The 16914-nt window shown below is 43.7% G+C and overlaps 1 pseudogene; it reads right to left on the bottom strand.

Moving 5' to 3' along the window:
• Window positions 1-2370: 2370 nt before the first annotated feature.
• On the bottom strand, window positions 2371-16735 carry LOC112078832 (lysine-specific demethylase 6A-like; annotated as a pseudogene).
• Between the last annotated feature and the right edge of the window lie 179 nt (window positions 16736-16914).

Raw genomic sequence — 16914 nt, 5'->3', positions numbered from 1 at the left:
TTTGCTTGGACTGTGCCAAGCAAGGTTGTCCTTGTGGGCAGCCGTGTCGGTGTCTGTCAGCTGCTCAGTAGTCAGTGTAGATCCTGTGGGGCAGTCAGCAGCTACATCTGGCTACTGGGTCGCTGATGGCTACCATGTTCTTCGTGTCTCAATTACATGTACTGTGATTGATTTAGTATAGCTTGTATTCTAAATTTACGTTCAGTGTGCTGGTAGGTTGTTGACCTGGCATACAGTGTAGAATTCTGTGTGGGTGATTCTACAGCTACATTGTCTGCTGGGTTTTAGGCCCTACTCAAATAACTCACTCAATSTCACGGTAAGTATTTTCTCCCAATTCAGAGACCGTGTGACAATGCTTTTGTATCATCAAATAAATACAAGTTATAGAAGTATTGTTGTGATTTCTAATGCGTTAATGAGGTCCGCTGTATTTGGGTTGGGCCCGGTTGTCTAGAAAGTACAATATTTTACTGGGATCCTTTGTTCACCGTGGCCTTGAAATGTACATTATGTCTTAGAAGTTGCAGCACAAAATAAATGAATGCAAAACAATTCATTATTTCTGCAGACATACTGTACACACACACACACACACACTGGTGAAAGTAATTACATCCATGGATTATTTGACAATTGTGTTTAATGACTCGTCATAAAACATTCTTCAAAACAATAAAACAATTTTAAATGTCAGTTTCTGTACAACGCTTGCTAAGCAGTTTTATTTATATATAGAAAATGTACGAGGAGTTGTGTTAAAATGACAAAACTCCTTCAAATTTAATGGCAGGTACTCTGGAAAAAAATAACAGCATTCCATCAACAAATATTTTCAAGCAATAAATATGTATTTATAAATAGTGTAAATTTACATCAAGATTAGAAACATAACAAAAATCACAAATCAAACTTTAATCCTTAAAAAGGAGAAGTTAGCTCTTCTTTTTTTTTTTAAACAACCAAATCTGTATTTTGATGTAAATGGCATGTTATAGAAGTCCACATTTTTATGCGATTTCACTTGTTTGAAAAACTTAACACAAACCAGCGAATCATTTCCTCARCCTGGTTGTGCAGTATGGGGGCCCTGAAAAAACGTGAAGCAGGTCTTTGAAATTGTGTCATGCCGCAATACTATATCCCATTTTGTGCGTCTCAAGACGTTTCCTATATCCAGCTGCTTCATTCTCCGTGTAGACTGCTGTTACAGGTAACTGCCAAAATAAAGGAAACACCAACATAAAGCGTCTTACTAGGGTGTTGGGACAACAAGAGCTGCCAGAACAGCTTCAATGCACCTTGGCATAGATTCAACAAGCGTCTGGAACTTCCTGTGTGGAAGCATCTCCTTTCAATACTTTGTATCCCTCCTTTACGCAAGTGTTTTGGCTGTGACCTGTAGAATGGACGGAGGTATCGCAACAAAATGGAATATAACGTTGCGGATAAAGTTCAGAATGACAACGTCATCTGTCCACTATCTAAAGACCTGCATCACTACTGAGCGTTTCCGTTTCAAAAAGGACATATTGGGCTGTTTTTGGAGCCTCTGTTCATTTTCCAGAGCCCACATACTGCACAACGAAGATGAAGGAATTCAATCGCTGGTTGCGGTAAGTTTCTCAAATCCAAGTGAAATTGCAAAAAACTGTCTGGCCCCTTCAATAACATGCTATTTACATCAAAAATATATTTGGTTATTTTAAAAAAAGCTAAATTCTCCTTTAGGTCAATGTGCAACCCATTTTTCTTTGTGACTTGGCTATTGATTTTCCCCAACATTTTTGCTCTTTTTTTTAACCTAATAAACAACCAAAAACTGAACGTCATAGCTCCAAAATAACAAAGATAAAACATAAAAGCTGTAAAAAAAAAAAAAAAGGATAATCACCTAAACTCTTCACATTACAATTTTTTTGTAGATTTTGCCATCCAAAGAGTCTTAAAATTACTATCTACCATAGAAAAAGACCAGTTAGGCTAGTGCTCCTTAGAGGGAAGGAAAACACCTGGAGAATTCAGGAAAACAAAGGGATCACATCTCAGCCTGTTAACAGAATAAAAAAAAAGAGAAACAGGTTGTCCAGTCAGTAGTCTTTTAGGGTGTTGTGACAGATACAATATCTACAAAACATCTTCACTCAATAATAATTCCCACCCCTTTCCCAAATGTTTTGGATTAAGTCCTCCATTAAAAAGAGCTGAACATTGTTACAAGGAGGGGAGTCCTGTGTTGGGAAGTGCGCTCTCTGGCGCCCCCCAGGGGGAAGAGGGGGGTTGACACGGCGCACTTGACAGGTTGCATAGACACACGCAGCCGCTGCTGCCTCCAGCCGTCGCTGTGGAGAACAGCCATACGGGGAGACTGTCTCGACTTTCCTGAATATCAGAAATGGTCCATTTTTCCTTTGAAATGAAAGTTCCTGTAATGCTTGGTCGCCCCACAGAAGCCGAAGGGATGTCTAATGTCAAGATGAAGATGAATGCAGAGGGGCCTGGTGAGAAAAAGGGGGAGAGTTCAATACCGATTCAACGCATGAAACAGGAAACAAAATAAAGTATTTTTTAGAATTCCATTTAATGAAATGCACATGGAACTCACGATACAAACACTGGCCAGTATACCAATCAAATGAGGAAGTAGTCCTTTAACAGGATCTATGTACATCCAAACAATGTCAATAGAGCCAAATCAAAGTGTGACTTACTAGTGTGAACTGGTCGTAGACCTGCATGAGATCATCCATCCGGTGTTTTTCACAACCACAAAGTTGTCCAGCTCGGCGCTGCCTTTCCGGGCACAGTCCTGGCAGTGAACCACATACTGCTTCTGCTTCCTGGAGAGGAGCTCGCTCCGCACAAACAGCAGGTTAAACACCTCCACCTTGAACACAGTCAACCAACACACACCAGTCAGTAACGCAGTCAACCAACACACACCAGTCAGCCAACACACATCAGTAACTAGGGATGAGCATGCGTAATAGAGTAGTGACCTGAGGTGAAAACTCCATCCTGAAGCTGTTCAGTCATATCCCTGTAAGCCGGGGGAGCGTTCTACTGAGCTGTAGGGAATTGGTGTAAGGTCATACCAAGGACCATCTAGCTATTTCATTTAGAATTTTAACACCCCTCGAAGTAGAATTAACATACATACTACCTTCAAACAGTTTTGGGGTCACTTAAATTCCCTTGTTTTCCATTAAAATATACATGAAATGAGTTGCAAAATGAATAGGAAATAGTCAAGATGTTGACAAGGTTATAAATTATGATTTTTAATTGAAATAACTGTGTCCTTCAAACTTTGCTTTCGTCAAAGAATCCTCCATTTGCAGACCTTTGGCATTCTATTTGTCAATTTGTTGAGGTCATCTGAGATTTCAGCCCATGCTTCCTGAAGCACCTCCCACAAATTAGATTGGCTTGATGGGCACTTCTTACGTACCATACGGTCAAGCTGCTCCCACAACAGCTCAATAGGGTTGAGATCCGGTGACTTTGCTGGCTACACCATTATAGAGACAGAATACCAGCTGACTGCTTCTTCCCTAAATTGTTCTTGCATAGTTTGTAGCTGTGCTTTAGGTCATTATTCTGTTGTAGGAGGAAATTGGCTCCAATTAAGCGCAGTCAACAGGGTATGGCGTTGCAAAATGGAGAGTCTTGCTTCTTCAAGATCCCTTCAACCCTGTACAAATCTTTACCACCACCAAAGCACCCCCAGACCATCAGTTTGCCTCCACCATGCTTGAGATGGCATCAAGCACTCCTACAGCATCTTCATGTTTTTCTTCTTTGTGATCCGAACACCTCAAATTTAGATTTGTCTGTCCATAATACTTTGTCCAATCTTCCTGTGTCCAGTGTGTTCTTTTGCCCATCTTAATATTTTTGTTTTATTGGCTAGTCTGAGATCTGGCTTTTTCTTTGCTACTCTGCCTAGAAGGCCAGCATCCCGGAGTCACCTCTTCACTGTTGACATTGAGACTGGTGTTTTGCGGGTACTATTTAATGAAGCTACCAGTTGAGGACTTGTGAGGCGTCTTTCTCAAACTAGACACTAATGTACTTGTCCTCTTGTTCAGTTGTGCACCGGGGCCTCCCGCTCCTCTTTCTATTCTGGTTAGAGCCAGTTCTGTGAAGGGAGTAGTACACAGCGTTGTACGAGATCTTCAGTTTCTTGGCAATTTCTCGCATGGAAAAAACATTTCTCAGAACAAGAATAGACTGACGAGTTTCAGAAGAAGTTCTTTGTTTCTTGCCATTTTGAGCCTGTAATTGAAACCACAAATGCTGATGCTCCAGACACTCAACTAGTCTAAAGAAGGCCAGTTTTATTGCTTCTTTAAATCAGCACAACAGTTTTCAGCTGTGCTAACACAAATGGGAAAAGGTTTAATGATCAATTAGACTTTAAAAATTATAAAACTTGGATTAGCTAACAAGTGCCATTGGAACACAGGAGTGATGGTTGCTGATAATGGGCCTCTACGTAGATATTCCATAAAATAAAGTAGTTTCCAGCTACAAAACTCATTTACAACATTAACAATGTCTACACTGTATTTCTGATCAATTTGATGTTATTTTAAAAAAAAGGCAAAAAATGTGTTGCTTTTTCTTCAAAAACATGGACCTTTCTAAGTGACCCCGGTAGAGTGTAGAGCGCGATAGATATATAGCCCATACAAACACAATGAATAACAGATTCACTACATGGAACAGTTCCCAAAAATAAACCCAATGAAGTTTGTTCTGTAGTGTCTGTCCTATATCTGAGATATAAGATCAGTCAACAATTAAAAAATAAAAATAAACCTTTATTTTTGGCACTAAACTGTCTCCATATATACTTCCATTCATTTTTTCAACTGGTACCGGGGCACATTCAGTCAAGTCTTGTGAGGCCTGTGGGCATCCTAGAGCAAACCTTTCCACAGAGGGGTCATATTAGTGTGTAGCCCAAACAGATGGGCTACAGACAGACGTTGGCATAATCGGCTGTACAGACTTCAGACGAGTCAAGGTGCTTTTGGGGTCCGAAAAGCAAAACACCATGTTTGTGAGTCTTATCTTTCCATATAGGGCTGTGTCCCGCAAACAAAAATGTGCTTAAGGTTAGGCATAAGGTTAACAGTGTGGTTAGGGATAAAGGTTTAAAATAAGAGATTTTATGAAACTAAATGATGACTTTGTGGCTGTGATAACTAACTAATGACAACCCTACCTTGCAAACTGCTAGAATTGGTTATTCAACACTATCACCCCCTAAACATAGACAGGTTCCACACAAAAACATGACTTTGATAAAGACATTTATCAGAATCATTAAGCCTAGGCCTATTCACCAAACAGATGTCCTGGCCATAATTCATCCCCATGCAGTGTTCAATGGAGAACTGTTAACCCATTAAAAACATTCCAAAAAGGCATAATAACTAAATAGAACTTCTGTATATCCAAAAGGTTTGGTCTGTAACCCTGAACTGGCTAAATTGAGCCCCTGAGAATAACTGTTCCAGACGCAAGACGCAATTCACACTATTCTGTTCTATTTTATTCTGTTAAATACATTTTTTTAAACTATAAAATACACATGGCCAAAAAGTCAGTTCAACAGTCAGTTCATCAAATTTCTGCCCTGCTTGGGCTGCCCCGGTCACATGTAAGTGCTGTTATTGTGAAGTGGAAACATTTTGGAGCAACAACGGTCTCCGCTGCGAAGTGGTAGGCCACACAAGCTCAGAACGGGACGCCGTGTGCTGTAGCTCGTAAAAATCGTCTGTTACGGTTGCAACACTCACTACCAACTTCCAAATGGCCTCTGGAAGCTACGTTAGCATCTGTTCATCTGGAGCTTCATGAAATGGGTTTCTATGGCTGAGGAGATGCACACAAGCCTAAGATGACCATGCGCAATGCCAAGCGTCGGCTAGAGTGGTGTAAAGCTAGCCGCCACTGGACTCTGGAGCAGTGGAAACACGTTCTCTGGAGTGATAAATCACGCTTCACCATCTGGCAGTCTGACGGACAAATCTGGTTTTGGCGGATGCAAGGAGAACGCTACCTGCCCGAATGAATAGTGCCAACTGTAAAGTTTGGTGGCGGAGGAATAATGGTCTGGGGTTGTTTTTCCATGGTTCGGGATAGGATCCTTAGTTCAAGTGAAGGGAAATCTTAATGCTACAGTATACAGTGACATTCTAGACGATTCTATGCTTCCAACTTAGTGGCAACAGTTTGGGGAAGGACTTTCCTATTTCAACATGACAATGCCCCCGTGCACAAAGCGAGGTCCATACAGAAATGGTTTGTCGAGATCGGTGTGGAAGAACTTGATAGGCCTGCACAGAGCCCTGACCTCAACCCAATCGAACACCTTTTGGATTAATTGGAACACCGACTGCGAGCCAGGCCTAATCGCCTGATCTCACTGAGGCTCATGGCTGAATGGAAGCAACTCCATATTAATGCCCATGATTTTGGAATGAGATAGCCGATGAGCAGGCGTCCACATACTTTTGGCCATGTAGTGTAGGTGTCTTGACTTTGATAAGCGCGCGGGAAAGAAGAGTCTTGTCTGCTAAATTAACAAAACAAGGCTATGCCATTCTACAAGCAAGCGCCACATTGCTGAGGTTACTACTTTTTCGAAGACTGTGTTCCACGATATAATATAACCTGTTGATATTACAGTTAACAAACTCATCTTAAATGGCACTTGTTTTTTTATTCACTGAATAAATATAAGGCAATTTAGCAATTAGGATTCGTTATCTGTAATGGTTATGATATTAGGAATTGTTGTTCACTGTTTGCAAATAGATAAATGTGCTTTTTTCCCACTTGAGTACTCAAAAAAATATGAACAGTCAAAAATCTAAAATAGCCATTCCTATCTGTAATACAATCAACCAACACACGCACCACACGTCAGTAACAGTCAACCAACACACACACTGAAGTCAAAAACTGTCATTTACTCAGTCGTCAACACATAATCCTGTCAGTTACTCATATGATAGTCATGGTCTGTAGTCAATTTCTCAGTCGTCAACCAGAACATTACAGTCAGTTACTCAAAACAAACGTATCAATAGTGACAATGTAACGACTGTGTGGGGTAGCAGCTTGGGTAAGGGACTAGGGGTTGAAATGGGCCGGAGCCCCTGACGTACCTCACAGATGGTGCAGTAGTGCGCAGGCTCATCCTGTTCCTGCCCTGCAGTACCGTCTCCTTCCCTGCCGCGGCCAGAGCCTCCTTCACCGACTGACACTGCTTCAGCGTCCTCAGCAGGCAGTACCTACATCAAAACACACCATGACATTAAAAGAAACTCAGACACCTACATGTTTTAAGGTTACGTTTTCCAGCAGCCACGTCATCAAAATGCACGTCATCATCCAATCTGAAGCCCCGTCTCTCCAGGGATGCAAACTGCTGAAGGCACAAAAAGGTAACAAATCCCTGCTAAGGGGAAATGCAGGTTAACTAATTAAACAACAAAAGAACATGATCAGTCTCTGTGTGTAAAATAAGTGGTTAATGTGAACCTAACTCACAGCAAAAAATGTAAGGAAAGCAATGCAATATTATTTGTTGCCTAGACTTTACTGCAAACGACACTCGAAGTCTTGAGGGAAAAAACAATACACTAATATTGCAGTTAGCCATGACAGCCTTTATAATAGAACACTTGTGAGCACACACATCTAAATATTGCACGTGGGGAAAAACTGTAGAAATAGAATGAAACAGGCATACTATTTTTCTCTAATATAGTGGCCAGTCTAGTACAGCGTCGATCAAGTGCACAAGGCTACATTTGTAAAAAAATAACGTTCACTGAGTAAAAAATGTAATATTACCCCCCACTCACAAAAGTTTTACTGTCAAATTCAACACAACAAAAGCAATATCTTTGGGTACACTGCACGTTATTACATTGTACACTTTCTGCCTGTGGACATCTGTTCTACAATGTACCAGCAGAGCATGATACTCTTTGTTGACATAATTGATCTCTTTCAGGCAGAGAGTACACCTGGCATACCTCTTTTTATCCACTGCAAGGAGATGTACCAGTTAATACTACAGCGAATTGGTTAGGTTACTAACGTTAGCTCATCTGATGTAACGTTATCTAGCTAGCTATCGGACTTCATCAGGCAGAACATTTTCAAAACAAACTCAATTATTTGATCAGTTAAGTTGGCTAATGTTGCTCAACATTTTTCTGGCTAGCTAACGGAGATGTCGATCCAGCTACCACAGCAAGATATTTAATAATGCTTACAATTCTTGATCCACCACACTTCTCCCTCACCTCAAAAACTTTCCAAACGCCAGCTGTTTTTCAGTTTTGCTCACCCCGTCTCCGTGGTCAAACTTCTCACCTACCTCTTCGTTATCGTTCAGGGATGCGCTACTGTAACTGGCAAACTGCCTTTGCACCCTACTGCTGTCTTTCCAGAGCGCGCGCTGATTCTGTAACTAGCAAATTGATCGTGTCTTCTCTCTTCAGTCGCGTGCTGCACTGCATTCTGTTATGTGAATGATTGGCTGAGCCTTGGATACAGCCAGTATTGCGCCTAACGCACATCACTCGTTCGCTTCAGCCAGTAGTGATCCAAAGCCCCCCCCCCCCCACTAGTTTGCATCCCTGTCACTCTCCCACCCTCATGACAGAGTGGACACACAGTTCTAACATGTGGCAGGAGAGATGCTCACAGTGTGAAACTAAACAGTAAAATACGGTGACTTACTTGATCATCTGGAAGAGCTTGTGGTCGGACACCTTGATGTTGCGGGCCATGTTCCAGGAGAGGTGCACCATGGGTACATGGGACTTGACGCTCTGGAGCTTGTTCCACTCGTAACGCTCCACGGCCAGCTTGTACTGGTGGGCTGTGGATGTTGTGAAATTAATTACAACACTTCACAGTCTAGAAACAGCTGACAAACTGATTCTGGAGTCAACTATCACTTTAAGAGATAATATCCATGTATTAAATTGTATTCATAAATACATGTCTTTTTTAAATTACTAAGTGTTTTTACAGTAACTGAAGGAGCAAGCAAAAGCTGCATCAGAGGCTTACCACTGAGGGGTCCTACGTTCCAGGCGATGTTGTTGCACCAGCCGATGGCCTGGACCCAGTGGACGGTGCCCGTGTTGAGCCACACCAGGTCCCCCGGCCGCTGGATGAACCGGTAGACAGGCACATCTGCCTCATACGGTCCTCCAGGTTAGGCCACCACGAACCCATCAGGAAGTTGATGTTGTTTCTGATGGAGAAGCGGAGGGAGGAAAAGAGCGAGGGGGAGGAAAAGAGCGAGGGGGAGGAAAGAGCGAGGGGGAGTATTTATTTTCAGTCTTTTCTCATTTCTGTAAGAGATGTGGAATTAGGACTCGCATTAAAGACTATCTAATTTCAGTATTTTCTGCTTCTGGGCCATTCCTTTGTCTGTATTTAAAATCAGAATAGTTTTGTTGTGGAAGGCCAGAGAGAAGAGATGGGTTAGTTAGATCTCCTTGTTTCATTAATGCCCTCATTCCTGGATTCAATTCAGCTCCTTTCCTTCCTTTCACTCAATATCTCCCTGAATCACTCCTTTTTCATTCAGACAGTTTGCTCTTCGTGTTCAAAGCGAGGCACAAAAGAAGCCAACCCTCACCTTGACACCCCATCTGATGTCGTTCCTTCTTTTGTATATATTATTTTCTCGCAGACCCCCCCCCCCCCCATTTCTCATTCACTGACAAAATCATATTGTGTAATGTATTATCACTAGCCTCTATGGTTGTTAGGTCCTTACTTTTCACAGAAGTTGCTCATCACTCCCCAGTAGGGTTCTGGCACAAGCAAACCACTCACAGTCCCCAGGGCCGATGTTGATGTTGACAGAGCAGAAGTTATTGTGTTCCTGATGACCTGGACCACAGAGATAAAGCAAGACCGAGTTAGAACTGTATTATTTAACTTTTTGGGCGACCCAAAAAAATAAATCACAGAGAAATGTTATTTATAGATCTGTCATTCTCATTGAAAGCAAGTCTAGAACGCGCTAGATCTTGTTATGTGAGAAATTTCCATGCTTCCCATTCTTAACTTTAGTTTTTGCCTCTTACTTTCAGTTTTGTACACCAGCTTTAAAATAGCTGAAAATACAATATTCTTGGTTATGGAAAATATCATTTCACAGCGMTTTAATGATTCTCTACACTGTACTTGCTTGTCTTGGCACAAAGTGAATTAGGCAAACTATTAGAATTTCAACCAGGAAATGGTAGAGGGATTTCTGRATAGTGCATCTTTAACAATCTGGTCATAAGTATCAATATAAAAAAGCACTAGAACCTTCAACAGCTTGTCCTATAAAATTGTATCTCTGTACCGTGCTCTTGCCTAATATGTACAGTGTGTGTGTGTGCGCGTACAGTGTGTGTGTGCGCGTGCGTGCATCTACCTGGTATCCTGCTGCCGGGGACCTTCATGTAGAGCTGGACAGTGTTCATGCCCAGGATGGTGTGTCCTACGTGGCTGAGCAGATTGCCAGCAGACACCACCCTGGCYAACGCAGGCAGCTTACTCAGCTCCTGCAGCTGTAGCTTCCACCTGGGGGACGAGGAGAAAGGYGGTGTGTTCAGAGGAGGCAATGGGGTTTAMCAAAATTTTGCAACGTGTGACCAATGCCATGTCTGACCACACAAACACGTACTTTCTTTCGTCCGACACGTCGATGTTGGTCCCAAATTTGATGTGCTTTAGGGGACCCCTCCTTTTGCGTGCCGCACTGAACACAGCAGGAAGAAATTATGATTAGAAAAAGGTTCAAAGGTTGTGAATATATCAGTGAGAAATCCTGACAGGTGTGTGTTGCTCACCTCTCTGCTGATGCTGGCTCAGTGTCTGAGGGCTCCTTCAACGCCTTCTTCTCATTCTCCTCCTGAGAGTAAAGAGGATCCCATTCAAAAAGACACCGAGCATTGGGAAACAGGTCTGTGTGTGTGTCAGGGTTTCCGTTATACTACAATTGACGGATATTGCCACCCCAAAAAAAGAAAAGCCGATAAATAAAACAGTTGCCGGCCAAAATAAATCCCATGACAAAATATTGCCATTTATTTTGATGGAAATACATTTTTACCTCATGCTTATTGGTCTGTAGATTTGAATAATTTTGTGGAATTTTGTTAGCCATCGTGTATTTATCCAACAACTATCACATGCACACAGAGCCTATTTTGAGTGAGATTTCCTCAGCTGGTTGCTGTGGAGTAAAACATGTGATTTTATCAGCCCATTCAACGCACAACATTTTCTAAATGCAATCGCATGTTAACAGTTTTAGTAAATGATTAATGAGTATTTTTTTTTCAACTGGTAGTTGAAGCGCGCCTCCCATTCACCATTCAAGTGCAGCTCAACAGGCTGTCAGCACGTCACCCACCACTTTACAATGTGAGCTGGAGGCAATATGCATTTTGAAAACATACTTAATATTTGAAACCTGAATGTTTATTTCAATAATAAAGTTGTTTCTCAAAACCATTGTCACGTGGTTAATCAAAAATCGGAATTAAAATTATACAAATCTAAAAGTGAAGTCAACTAAGGCGAGATCACCAGCCTGCCATATGGACACTGTACCCCGTGATCCATTGGCAGCTAAAGAAATTACTATAACGTCCATTGCTCTTTCACACCGAGGATTGGTGATTATCGAGGGGAGATTGTCAGAAAGATTGATCAAAATCGCTTACTGCAAGGAACTACAGTATAGTTTTAATGTATTATCATTCACAGTGGATGTTAAAAACAACGGCAGCAGGACAGGTACGTCTATGCATCCTCAGGCGAGTGCTCCCTCAACATTATCAGGACAGAGAAACCAGACATGCTCACATGGAGGACTCCAAAAAAACAGAATTAAAAACATTTACAAATCTCGTAATTGGTTACGAAATAAACCAACACTCGTTTCTCACAAGTGTAGCAGGTTGTGAACTCTGCAAACAACGTTCCCACTCTGAGAATGGTAAATGACTCATTAATACAAGCTAGGGCTTGGCTATATGACAATATATATCGTGTGACAATAGAAAACCGTCTATCGTTTCATATTGTGCTCTATCGTTTATTTCGTTAAGTCACAAATCACTCTTTACGGCAATATTTTTTGTCAATTGGACGACGCTTTGCGTCGTGTGGAAGGAAATTTGCAACACAAACATGGAAGAGAGTGAATGTGATCAAGCACGGAGACACGGAGCCCGTACCTAAAAGAGGTCAACGTTGGTCGCATGGACGTGGTTTGGGTATGAAAAGTCTGACACGGACCAGAAAACCGTCCAACGCAAAATATGCGCAGGACGGTCCCGACAGAGGCTCAAACACCACTAACCTCTTACCACCTACGCAAGAATCATGTGAAACAGTACGGAGATCTACGGATGAGACCCCAAAAACTTTCTCTAAATTGAATTTACAGAAAATGTGCTATATCGTGATATGTATTGTTATTGGGATATGATTGTTATCGGATATGACATTTTGGCAATATCGCCCAGCCCTAATAACGCAATACCATAAAACAATGTTACCAAATGACAGGGATTAACAGTACATTGACTACTGGTGATGGCATATCACTGCAGAGAATGCCAAGAGTGTGCACAGCTGTCATTAAGGCAAAGGGTGGTTACTTAGAGAATCTCAAATAATTTTGATTTGTTAAACACTTTTTTTTGGTTACTACATGATTCCATATGTGTTATTTCATATTTTTGATGTCTTCACTATTATTCTACAATGTTGAAAACTGTAACTTAAAACCCTTGAATGAGTAGATGTTGCCAACTTTTGACTGTTACTGTATGTAAATGGGGAATTGCTAAAAGAAAGAGAAAAATATTCACACAATGAATGCGTAAGATTTGGCGGGAAACAGCCGAGTCTTCTGGAGAGCGACTCACCTCTATCTTCGCACACACCCCTCCCCTTCTTCTTGTCTAACATTTTAAATTATACTCAATACACATTATCTTCATATTTGAGATGTTTTTTCTACTGAAGCACAACTGAGGCTCATTGCCACGCGCGTTTGCCCACATTACAGGCTCCCGAATAGGCATAGGCCTAGAAGCTTATGATTTGAAACAATCAGATATTTTTGTCAAAATAAGCTAATGATCCTCGGTCCCTCTGTGGCTAAGTCATGCTTTCTGGTGAAGCATTTTGAATGATTACAGACAGGTGTCATTATTACATGTATTTCCATTTACTTCCCTATTGGACCACCACTACTGCCATCTATCTATTGGTTTTCAGATCAACTTTCTTTAGTTGTCCAGAAGCGCAAGGCACCATCCTAGTCATATTAACAACGCCATCCTAGTTGTTGCCTCTAGATTCCCCTTCTTTCTAAGTTTCTAACAGAGATTTTCATCGTCACATATGGAAACTGCAACCAAGGTGACCTGTTTAGAATGGTGTTTCCCAACAAATTCCTTTTTGGCAAATGTTTGAAAATTATGTTTTATTGTCTGCTTCATTACAGGAGTTGATGTTCTGTTAAGCTGCATTACCATAATCTACATGGTGATTCTGTCATTCTGAGCACCGTGGGTGGATGCCTTAATGGACTAGCGCACCCAAATGCATTACTGATACCGGTAAATTTAAATCTTTCCATTCACGTTCTCCAGCGCCACATTTTCCTAACGGAAACCCTGTTTGTGTGTGTGTGTGTGTGGTGTGTGTGTGCATCTCCCTCTACTAACCCGTAGTGACTCCTGGAAGGAGGCAGCCTGGTACTGGGCGTATTTGGGATGGTTGGTGTGAGCTCGGCCGCTCTCGCAGCGCCACATCTTCTTGGTGCCACTCAGGTCCCAGTTCTCGTCAGCGGGCTGAGACAGCTGGGTACGACACTCAACACAGATGGTCTGGGTTAGCCTCCACTAGGGTCTTAGTAGAGAACAGACCCAGGTCTGAGAGAGGGGAAAAGAGGTAGGAGATGGTTATTAAAAGAGAGCGAGAGAAAGAGTGAAGGGGTGGAAGCGGGCACTCACTCAAATAAAGGACATGGAAACCAGCTAATGCTCAAGCTGCATTGGGGCTTGCATAAGTGCAACATCAAAAGTTAATGGTCGGCACCAAGGACTCCTTCATGGGGCATTTCTCAATTGAATTGGTTCAACTCCTGCGTCCTCTCTGCCTCCTTTCAAAAAAGGTCAAAGGTAATTGAGGAGAGGCGGCAAAGAGAGGGAGGATTTTAAAGCTCTTTGAAGGAATCAGGTAGGATACTCAACCATATTATTTTATTTAACTAGGCAAGTCAGTTAAGAATAATTCTTATTTACAATGACAGCCTACCCCAGCCAAACCCTACCCGCTGGCCCTACGGGACTCCCAATCACGGCCGGTCATGGTCAGCCTGGAATCGAACCAGGGTCTGTAGTGACGCCTCTAGCACTGAGATGCAGTGCCTTAGACCGCTGCGCCACTCGGGAGCAGCAGTTGATGAAAGATGGCTATTGAGGTGAGGACTCATCTGTTCACCTACTCAATCTCCCTCCACCACTTATTGGTTCAAGGTCACTGAGGAGAGAGGGTGGTGGAAGGACTTTTGCCCAAATGAGAAAGGCAAAACCGGGTATTGTAATGACAGTCCTGAACCAGCAGGTGGCAGTAGAAATGGTAGACTCACCCAGTTTGAGCGCCCCGGCCAGCCCTCTGATGACGGTGACAGGGTTGGAGGGGTTTGTGCAGAACTGGTGCAGCGGAGGGAAGAAGGCATCCCTCTTATTCTCCAGCTGMGGATCAAACACACAATAACATTTATTTTTATTTTTWAAAAGGACATTCAATATTATTTCAWTTGAAAATATATATCTCACGTCTTCAAAACACCACCTTTTGAATGTTGAGTGTATATACATTTGTAAGATTCTCATCAAAATCACAACATTGACTAAAACATTCCCCTTTCATTATTATACTATGACGAGAAGTCTTTCTTCCATACTCACATAGATGCTTGGTGTGGGGGGGTTGAGTTTGTCCTTGGGCAGGACTGGGGAGGGAGGAGGGGGCAGGCGAGGAGGGGGACACTTATCCAGCAGTATACTGCTGCTAGACAAACCGTTCTTCCCCAGGTTTCTGAAAGAGAGAAAAACAGGGAAAGGAGAGACGGACAAAGAGAGAAAAAGGTACAAACAAAATTAGCCTCTTGGTTTTACAGTATAAATCTCTGCTCTGACAGTTCCCTCCACCAACAAATGCAATACTACATCTTCCCAATAGAGGGAGACAATCAAAAAGTTCCTACAGCCCAAGAAGAAATGGTACTGGGTCCCCCCCAGTCTAACCTGCAGGCCTTGAGCACGTCAGTGGAGGAGGGGTAGATGGACACYGAGGAAGAGGATGATGGGGGTGTGCGGGCATGGGGTGGCGTGGGTCTGCGACACGTGGCAGGGGGGTCCGCCTTCAACGGGCTCTGGGAGTCCTCGGAGATGCCKCCCTTGCCGTTGCCATTGACGACGGTGGCGGGGCCGGCTGATGATAATGCTGCMGRGGTGGTGGAGGGGCTGTTGAGGCCGTGCGGGCCCGTCGACTGGCCGGGCTCGGTGGATTTGGGCGAGGGAGTTGCGGTGGACATTGCAGAGATGGGGGAGGAAGCGGCCGAGGAGACGGCCGGGTGGATGTTGTTGATCTTCTTGTGGGGGGCGGAGGTGGTGGGGTCGCCCCCCTTAGGATTGTCTGAGCTGTGGTGAGGGGACCGGTTGCTCGTCCCGCCGTCTCCCGCCGCCGACTGTACGTGATTYGATAAGCTTTCCGCCGCGGCAGTGCTATTGGCCGTCGTCGTCTCCCCAGGCCCCTTTGTTGCCGTGGCTGCGGGGCCGTTGCCGAGGGGCGTGCTCTCTTTGGTAGCAGGGGTGCCAGATGCTCCACCTGAGGTAGCAGAGTGAGGGGGAGAAGGGGGGGACGGGAGGTGGTTGAGAGCCTGTTGCCGCGGCGACGGGGCGGCGGAATGTCCAACCTGATTGTGGGGCGTCTGTGGGTGCGAGAGGGGGTGGGTTGACCCCCCAGAGGAGGAGAGAGACCCATCCCCATTAGGACCCGCCCAATGTGGAGCGGAACCCTTCTGAAGCCCCTGTAGGGAGAGGGGAGCAGGGAGGGAACCCCACTGTTAGATCAGAATAAGGACTATAGCTAAAGAACACATAGTAGGTCTAGTTCTCTCCTCACTAAGGAACATCTGAGATAACTAAGCAAGAACTAGCACAGAAAATAACAGCAGTTCACTCAGAGCCTATATGAGCTTCACATAGACCTGAATAGAGTGAACAGGTCCTACCTGAGTGGAGTTTAGGTGCAGGGCCCGGCGCGCTGTGTCCTGTGATTGGGTGCTTGTGCAGGTGTGAGGTAGTAGTGCGCCGGGCTGCAGGTAAGGCACGTCTCCGTTGGGTCCTGTGGCCGCCACCGGGTCATCATCATTATTATTATTGCCCACAGAAAGAGTGTCAGAGTGTCCGTGTGGTGTCCCGCCTGCCAGAGGCCCGTTGGCCAATGGTCGAGGGGAGCAGGGGGGCCGCAACGAGCCCTGAGGGGCCAGGTGGGGCCGGGAGGGGGGCAGGCTAGAGTGAGGAGGGGGAAGAGAGTTGGTAGCTGWGGGGCCGTTGGAGAGGGAGGGACGCAGCTGCCCAGATGCATTCTGTCTCATCTGTAGAACACAACATAATCACAACATCAGGGTTTAGTCTAATTAACAACAGCACTTTCAGTGGATTAACATGAATTAGTCAGTATATTACTCTACATTAGAATAATTAGAAGAGACATACAGTATACTGCTTGCAGGCCATCAGGTAAACATCTGGGGGTAATAAGCGTGTGTGTATG

This window comes from Salvelinus sp. IW2-2015, unplaced genomic scaffold (assembly GCF_002910315.2).
Source record: "Salvelinus sp. IW2-2015 unplaced genomic scaffold, ASM291031v2 Un_scaffold6361, whole genome shotgun sequence".
In the NCBI taxonomy this organism is placed as follows: Eukaryota; Metazoa; Chordata; class Actinopteri; order Salmoniformes; family Salmonidae; genus Salvelinus; species Salvelinus sp. IW2-2015.
Note: the sequence above shows the minus strand (reverse complement) of the source record. Positions and strands in the feature narration are given on the sequence as shown.